The sequence below is a fragment of the Ambystoma mexicanum genome, chromosome 2p, assembly GCF_040938575.1.
Source record: "Ambystoma mexicanum isolate Mex_15411 chromosome 2p, UKY_AmexF1_1, whole genome shotgun sequence".
Classification (NCBI taxonomy): Eukaryota; Metazoa; Chordata; class Amphibia; order Caudata; family Ambystomatidae; genus Ambystoma; species Ambystoma mexicanum.
In genome coordinates this window covers 927,199,400-927,208,746 of record NC_090923.1, presented here as the reverse complement: position 1 = coordinate 927,208,746, position 9,347 = coordinate 927,199,400, and positions in this window count along the sequence as shown.

Genomic DNA, 9,347 nt, shown 5'->3' with positions numbered 1-9,347 from the left:
GGTACAGCATCAATAATTCTACACGCCAATGTGATAATTGATGAAGACCTTCAAAGATTTCGACTCGGAGACAGGTAACACTGGTAATTTCCTTTGCAATATAATGAACCCATGCTGAAACGAAGATGTCCATTTGTTGTTTCATTCTAATTGTTATATCATCTCACGTGCTGCAGGATAGGAGGATGCAACTAGCAAAGTATACAGGACATTAGGCATTTACAGGAAATCGGCACTGGGCAAATGAACCAAAACTTCAAACGGGCCAGTGCAGTATGGATTGTTTAGAGCCACCTTCCCTAATAAGGTGAATAACAGCTGGGCTCAGCAAGGGCTGGTATGTCATGTCAATTTGCAGCTGCTGCTTTGGTTCAACTTTGAAACTTACCTCGAGCTTCAGGGTTGCCTGTTGGTCTTCGGTACAACACCACAGTCAACCGCCAGCATAATCTTGATCAAATGAGTGCACTTTACTGCTCTCTCACTGCGATGACAGGGTCTCACATTGATGCCAACAATCATCCTGGAAAAGATACCAACATTTGAGCAGGAGATGAAAGGTGCTACCCAATAGATAAGTCTGACCTCAAGTGATACCGAATGTTTGTTACTCAACTGTGCCTTAGGCCATCACCAAAATCAATTTTCGCCCCGGTTTGGGAATATCTTGTCCTGGAACAGTACTTGGTTAGAGCTTATAGTCTTTGTTTCTGAAGTCTGTATTGTCCCAGTAATTGAATCCAGGTTGTCTTTGGAAGCCGCAGCCATCAGTCATCGAATGTCCCTTGCTTTTGCATGGCAATGTCATCATCTCTTCCTAAAGCCCTGGCAGAGTCTAGTGTTGGGCCGCCGCGTACACTGCAAGCTGACATGTAGGAGGTGCTTCGGGTATGTGGGCCTGACCAAACAGCGCCAACCAGTCTTGCCACCATTCATACTAACATATGTAAGATGGACTTGACAGAACCTTTACTGGGAATGTCCTTTCACCCTCGGAGGACCTCCGACTAACGTGACGGAGACAGATTGAAATCAATTGCAGTGCAATTCATTAACGAGTGCACTGCTCTCCAGCCTTTACAAACAAAGAGAATGCAAGTGCCTTTTTATTTGAAGACAGTGCTTCAGCATAAAGCATAATTATGTGTTTAGCATTACGTTTTGGCAGCTTGTGTTTGTGAAGAGAGGCAGAACACCTGCTATTAGTGTGACATTTGTTTGGCGGACAGAGTTAGTTCCCTTACAAAAATTGGGATCCTTGGTGAGGAGAGTAGTGCAATTAGTAGGAGTGTGTAGTTGCTAAAAGCCCTTCTCAGTGACCACCACTAGTACTTTTTTTTAAAAGCAATGTGCAGTGAAGTAAAGTTACATTCTAATTTAAAGGGCTAGGGCAGTAACGTGTGATAATACATTGTGTTTTTCTTTGAATCCACTGTCTAGCAACGTGTAATTGTGTGTATGTTTCTTACTTATGTCCTGCATAGTTAAATACTTCAGTTGTTCTTTAACTTTAACGGACTGTCCATGACAGTACTGTCAGGTATGCAGTTCTGAAAGAGACAATTTAATGAAGTGATTCTACTGCAAGTTTGTGGTACCATTTGCCTGACTGAGTCAGTAGTCTGCTTTTGCTCCGGATGTATTCCTGTCTATTCTCTATGTGCAGATGAGGTCAGGTCCCTGTCCATTAAACAGGTCTTTGTTCCGGGGTAAATTTGATGCCTGGAGCATTTCAGACTTGCACAATACTTTACTAAAACAACATACAAAGCTTTGCACTTGAATAACTATGGAGACGTCTTGAACATCTCAGTGAAGATCATGTGCAAATAAAGATTTGCTCAAGGGATTTTAAGGATGGTCCAGCCATCTCCAGATTTGCTCTCATGTAATCTTGATCCAGAATTCTGCTGGTGCCCAAGGTTGCTGCTTTTGCTGTTGGTGCCTGAGCTCCGGATGTCGATCTGTATTCTCAATATAACATCCATACAGTCTTCAGGTGCCTCTCAATGTTCTATGTTGTATCTGTCTGTGCTCCATGGGTCTGTCAGGCTTTGCGTCACTGAGCATTGTCCCAGGAAAGGTGTAAGGAACTCATGGTGGCAAGAGTAAAGACAGACACAAGTGATCACAGTTCAAGGGTGTTTATTAAACTGTATGAATGTGTGAGAAAAACGCCTAATCTAAACCTAACTATAAGATGGGAGCAAGCTACGACTGTCAAATAATAATAAGTGGTGTCTGGCCAAATAAAAGGGCCTATACGAAAAAAAAAAGATTGCCAATCCTTACTCAAAATACAAGGAGAGTGAGGGATAGTGCTAGCAAGAAAGAAAGAAAGAAAGAAGTGTTCACAAATGATAAGTCATAATGTTATAGCCAGGGGTCTTGCCCACATTTAGAGTACGGGACAAGGCAGGACTCCTGAGCGTTGCACTCTCTCCAGCTTTCCCAGCATTATACTACAGTTCCATTCTCGGGTATCAAGATCTTCAGTGCTTAAGTCTCTTTTCTACTAAAAAGTCTCTTGCCTTCGGAGGACCTGATGTGTTCAGAATTATAAAACAAAAAGTTCCTTTCCGTCTGTACGTTGGGGGATAGTTTTTCAGCCCTGGGTCCCCCTCATCTGGGCTCAGATTCCTCTTAATAGCAGCCTCCCTCTGTCAGGTTCACTACGGCTTTTATTCACAAGATTTCTCCTTTTGCAAAGACAAATCTTAATGTCTTTTTTAAACAATCCACTGTGGACTTCCCTCCGTTGGGTTCACTCTTGTCAACACAATGTTCTTTGGGGCATCATGCTTCACCCCATTCCGTCGGTATCCCTGCATCGGGTTCCCTCTTGCCAAACACAGCGTTCCTTCTCTTTTCTCACTATGGAGGATTCGTCTTCCTTAGCTTCCCAATTACATGCTGGTCAAAGACTTTCGACTGTACAGAGGGTTTGGCTAGACCCCTGTATGACCACTTTGATCTTCTCCGTGCAACTCTCCTCGGGCCTTCTGGTATGAGTAGTTTCAACAATAGGGGAATCAACCAGAGTCTTTCGAGTGAGCACCCGCGTGGTGGCGGACCCCTCTGCAGCTGGTTTTTCCCTTAATTATCCATTCACAACTTTCGTTCAACTCAGTTTGGTTTCTTATCGGTTCTCCCTTCGACTCACCAGCTGTGATGAACCGCTTGGATTTTCTTGTTTCTGGAGTCGAGGACGGTACCACAGTAGCAAACGTCCCTCCCTTCCTTAATTATCAGTGTAGGAGGCCTCTCTGTACCGTTTACATCTGCTGCAACACATGTTGGCTATTGTTCGCGGTCTTAGGATTCCTTTCACAGAGACTTTGTGCGTCTGGGTGGAAGAGGGCAAGGTCGCTTCTCTCCTTGTTGCCCCTTCGGTTCTCGCTGCTTTTCTCCTCCTCTTGAACTGCCACCCTGGGTTAGCTGTCTCGTCATGTGGTTTGCCTTGCTCATAGTGTGCTCTTGTGCTACACCTTTTATCCCTATGGGGAAGGGAAAGGGCTGTCAGATGTGTGTGGTTCTGGTCAAATGCCTGACCCATGTGTTGGGACATGTCAGGTAAATGGCCCTCATATTAGTCTGTCGTCTTTCGTGGTGTAAGAAAGTGTTTGTGTCGAAAAGGGTGGAGGGGGTAGAGTGTCTGAGTATCTGACATGGTAGTATGGGGGAAAAGGTGTAATAAGGGGGATAATGAATCTCGCCCGTCGGTGTCCCACATTCACTCCCCGACGACCCCCCCTTCCAGGTGATCCTCCCGCACTGGTCCACTCCCAGGAACTGGATCCAATAGCGATGGCTGTGTCCTGGCCACTGGGATGACAGATCCCCAGGGACTAGTCAGGGAGACACCTTCAGGGTTCTCACATACCCTTCCTCCATGCGATGTAGCCACATTTGTTTCACAGGGGAACCGGGAAAGAAAATCTACATTTCCCTGGTATTTTCATTTTCGGTGTTCCACAGTGAAACAATAGGGTTTTAGGTCTAGAAACCATCACATGACACGAGGGTTGGAATCTTTGCTTTGGCTAATCCAAACTAGGGGTGAGTGATCTGTAATGAGTTTGAACTTTTGTCCTAATAGGTAGTATCTAAAATGTATAAAGGCCCACTTGATGGCCAGGGCCTCTAGTTCCAACACAGAGTAATTATTTTCACGTGGGAACAGCTTGCGACTAGTAAATAATATGGGGTGTTCCAATCCATTGCAAACCTGGGACAGGACGGCTCCTAACCCTGTAAAGGAGGCCTCCATCTATAACACAAACTCCTTAGAGTAATCGACTACCTTCAGGATTGGGTTCTGGCGCAGTCTGTTTCAAGGTGTTATAACATATCTCACCCTCGTCATTCCAAGGATGTTTCTGGGGTTTGGCTTTCATAAGTATATCTGTCAGCTGTGCTGTTTTGGGGATAAACCTATGGTAATATCCTATTAACCTGAGAAAATCTCTAATATCTCTTTTAGTCTTGGGAGTTGGTGTATCTAAGATGGCTTTTACTTTCTCATGTTGGAGCTGTACATTCCCATTCCCTACGAAGAAGCCAAGGTATTTTACGGTTGACTGGGTCAATCTGCACTTAAATGAATTAGCAGTTAGGCCAGTGTTTCCGAGGACTTTCATGATGGTATAAAGATGGAAGAGATGGTCCACCCAAGTCTTACTATAAATGATGATATCATATCAGCCACTCTAAAACCTGAGGAGAACCATTTCCGGTTCCGGAAGCACCTCAAGACCTTCCTCTTTGTATCTGCCTTTGCACCCCCTCTCCCTTGCTGATCTGCTCTCTCTTGGCACTGTCAATCTGGCCACCCTCCGTCCCTTTGGCCGAGTTACCTGCTCACCCTGCCACCCTTTTGCACTGCCTCCCGGCCACCCCTTGCACTGGGAACTGTATCTGTACCCATTCAGTCCCCCATTCCCCCATTGTCTTCTTTTATGCACTTATCAGACTTACCCAGTTCTGCTGCCATAAACACAGCACTTGCCACTTGCTGGCTGCACTACCCCTGTTTATTGCTCCATTATATGTTTTATGTGTATTATTATTATTTATCTGTTTATCCTCTGCTCTGCACTTTCCACTCTCCCCCTTCCATGCACTTTTCCCCTTTCCCATGCACTTGCACAATCTCAAAGTCACTGGGCCTAGTAAGATCATTCTTTTGTTCTCCCCTGTTCCCCTCCCTTGCCTTGTCATGCTCTGAAACACTTGTGTACGAGCGCGGTACAAATAAAATATCATATCATATATCATATCGTCAATATATGCTCCACAGAAAAATCGGAATTGGGTTGTAGGATTTGACCCATGAGGCGTTGGAAAGTGTCTGGCGCTCCATGCAAGCCAAAAGGAAGGACTTTGAATTGGAGCAGTCCTAGAGGCTTTGAAAACACGTTCTTTTACTTATCTGGCCCATATACAGGGACATGCCAGTACCCTTTGGTTAAATATAGGGTATATAGAAAGGTGGCTGCTGCAAATTTATCGATTAGGTCATGGATGGTGGCATGGGATAGGCATCAAAGTCCGAAATTGCATTGCCTTGACGGAAATCTATGCAGAATCTCCAGGAACGGTCATGTTCAGTGGCCAACATGATAGGAGAGGACCATGGATTTGAAAAATTCTCGATAATATTGGCTTTGAACATTTAGTTTACTTCCTCAATCACTATCTGTTTACAGGCTTCTGGGAGTCTATAGGGTTTTAAATGAACCACTTTACCTCTAGGCGTTCTGATATAGTGGTATGTGCCTTTTATCCTTCCTGTTTTTTTCTGAGAATACATCGGGAAAGGAGACAACTACCTCTTTTAGATCTTCTTGTTGTTGGATAGATAGCTCAGGAGGAATTAAGTCAAAGTTATCGATTTCCTCAGGACCCAGACAGGATAGTACTTTGGCATGGGTATCTGACGGGTTCTCTTTCTATTCTTTCAAGAGATTTACGTGATACAAATGGACCTTCTGTTTTCTGTCCAGTTGGGCTACTTTATAAGTACAGGTTCCCATTCATTCTCCTATCTCATAAGGTTTGTGCCACTTGGAGACAAGTTTTTTTTCTGAGGTGGGTAAGAGGACCAGTATTTTTTGTCCTATAGAGAATGATCTTAAGTTCACTTTTTTGTCATAAGTGGATTTTTGTTGGCTCTCAGCCTTTCCCATATGAGTATAAACTAAATATCGAACCAATTTAATATGTTCTCACATTCTGGTGGTGGTTTGCGAGATGGGAATGGGGGCCTCCTCTCATTCTTCCCAGGTTTCTCAGAGCATGTCCTGGGCATCTTGGGGATTCCTACCATAGAGTAGTTCAAAAGGAGAGAAACATGTGGAAGCCTGAGGGGTTTTCTCTACTGCAAATAGTGCCCATGGAATCATTCAGTCCCAGTCTTGCCCGTCCTTATCTACCAATTTTTGTAAAATTAACTTCAGGGTTTTATTGAATCTTTCTACCAAGACATGGTTTGGGGATGGTAAGCAGAAGTTCACAAGGTGGTAATGTGGAGCAGCTCTTTGACTTCGGCCATAAGCTTACTCATAACATTCGAACCCTGCTCTGTTAGTATTTCCTTGGGAAAGCCGACCCTGGAGAAATACGGTAGAAAGTGCTTAAGGATCTGTTGGGTGATATTATTTTGCATTGGGAATGCTTCGCGATATCGGGTTGCATAATCCACAATCACAAGGACATATTTATTGCCTAGTGTGGATGTCTCTAGAGGTGCAATTATATCCATAACGATTCTTGAAAATTGGACTTCCACAATGGACAACAGATTTAGAGGGGCAGGTAATGGGATGTGTGTGCTGGTCTTTTGACATATTTCGTACGTTTTGTATGAAGATCTTTATATCGGTGTGGATACCTGCACAGTAAAACCTCCCACTAATATGCGCCTAGGTTTTAGATTATCCTAAATGCCCCCCGGTAAGATGGGAATGCACGATCTCTAGCACAACCTTATGGTGGCTCATATGGTCTTTCCTCTTCTGTAATGGCTTAGCAGGCGAAGAACGATGGTCTGGAGGGTTGCCCCGAGCAATGCCAGTGGTTAGGATTCAGTCTAAACCTCCCAGCCATCACCTCTTTGTTTTTGCTTTGTCACCCCGAGTGAGACGGGTATGCACAGACGTGGGTCCTGTGCCTGCTGGGCCTAGAGACCCAAGCTACTCCTCACTGATGAGCCCCAACAAGGGCGAAACATGTTTGGGGATGCTTGTGGTCTCGTGCAGAAGGGATGTGACCTAGCCGTTCGGGCTGGACTGCCCCTTTTGGGGTGGGGCCAAGCCTGATTTGCATATGGTCTTTCCTCTTCTGTAATGGCTTGGCAGGCGAAGAAGGATGGTCTGGAGGGTTGCCCAGAGCAATGCCAGTGGTTAGGATTCAGTCTAAACCTCCCAGCCATCACCTCTTTGTTTTTGCTTTGTCACCCCGAGTGGGACGGGTATGCCCAGACGTGGGTCCTGTGCCTGCTGGGCCTAGAGACCCAAGCTACTCCTCACTGATGAGCCCCAACAAGGGCGAAACATGTTTGGGGATGCTTGTGGTCTCGTGCAGAAGGGATGTGACCTAGCAGTTCGGGCTGGACTGCCCCTTTTGGGGTGGGCCCAAGCCTGATTTGCATATGGTCTTTCCTTTTCTGTAATGGCTTGGCAGGCGAAGAACGATGGTCTGGAGGGTTGCCCCGAGCAATGCCAGTGGTTAGTATTCAGTCTAAACCTCCCAGCCATCACCTCTTTGGTTTTGGTTTGTCACCCCGAGTGGGACGGGTATGCCCAGACGTGGGTCCCATGCCTGCTGGGCCTAGAGACCCAAGCTACTCCTCACTGATGAGCCCCAACAAGGACAAAACATGTTTGGGGATGCTTGTGGTCTCGTGCAGAAGGGATGTGACCTAGCAGTTTGGGCTGGACTGCCCCTTTTGGGGTGGGGCCAAGCATGATTTGCATATGGCCTTTCCTCTTCTGTAATGGCTTGGCAGGCGAATAACGATGGTCTGGAGGGTTGCCCTGAGCAATGCCAGTGGTTAGGATTCAGTCTAAACCTCCCAGCCATCACCTCTTTGTTTTTGCTTTGTCACCCCGAGTGGGACGGGTATGCCCAGACGTGGGTCCCGTGCCTGCTGGGCCTAGAGACCCAAGCTAATCCTCACTGATGAGCCCCAACAAGGGCGAAACAAGTTTGGGGATGCTTGTGGTCTCGTGCAGAAGGGATGTGACCTAGCAGTTCGGGCTGGACTGCCCCTTTTGGGGTGGGGCCAAGCCTGATTTGCATATGGTCTTTCCTCTTCTGTAATGGCTTGGCAGGCGAAGAACGATGGTCTGGAGGGTTGCCCCGAGCAATGCCAGTGGTTAGGATTCAGTCTAAACCTCCCAGCCATCACCTCTTTGTTTTTGCTTTGTCACCCCGAGTGGGATGGGTATGCCCAGACGTGGGTCCCGTGCCTGCTGGGCCTAGAGACCCAAGCTACTCCTCACTGATGAGCCCCAACAAGGGCGAAACATGTTTGGGGATGCTTGTGGTCTCGTGCAGAAGGGATGTGACCTAGCAGTTCGGGCTGGACTGCCCCTTTTGGGGTGGGGCCAAGCCTGATTTGCATATGGTCTTTCCTCTTCTGTAATGGCTTGGCAGGCGAAGAACGATGGTCTGGAGGGTTGCCCCGAGCAATGCCAGTGGTTAGTATTCAGTCTAAACCTCACAGCCATCACCTCTTTGTTTTTGGTTTGTCACCCCGAGTGGGACGGGTATGCCCAGACGTGGGTCCCATGCCTGCTGGGCCTAGAGACCCAAGCTACTCCTCACTGATGAGCCCCAACAAGGGCAAAACATGTTTGGGGATGCTTGTGGTCTCGTGCAGAAGGGATGTGACCTAGCAGTTCGGGCTGGACTGCCCCTTTTGGGGTGGGGCCAAGCATGATTTGCATATGGTCTTTCCTCTTCTGTAATGGCTTGGCAGGCGAATAACGATGGTCTGGAGGGTTGCCCTCAGCAATGCCAGTGGTTAGGATTCAGTCTAAACCTCCCAGCCATCACCTCTTTGTTTTTGCTTTGTCACTCCGAGTGGGACGGGTATGCCCAGACGTGGGTCCTCTGCCTGCTGGGCCTAGAGACCAAAGCTACTCCTCACTGATGAGCCCCAACAAGGGCGAAACAAGTTTGGGGATGCTTGTGGTCTCGTGCAGAAGGGATGTGACCTAGCAGTTCGGGCTGGACTGCCCCTTTTGGGGTGGGGCCAAGCCTGATTTGCATATGGTCTTTCCTCTTCTGTAATGGCTTGGCAGGCGAATAACGATGGTCTGGAGGGTTGCCCTCAGCAATGC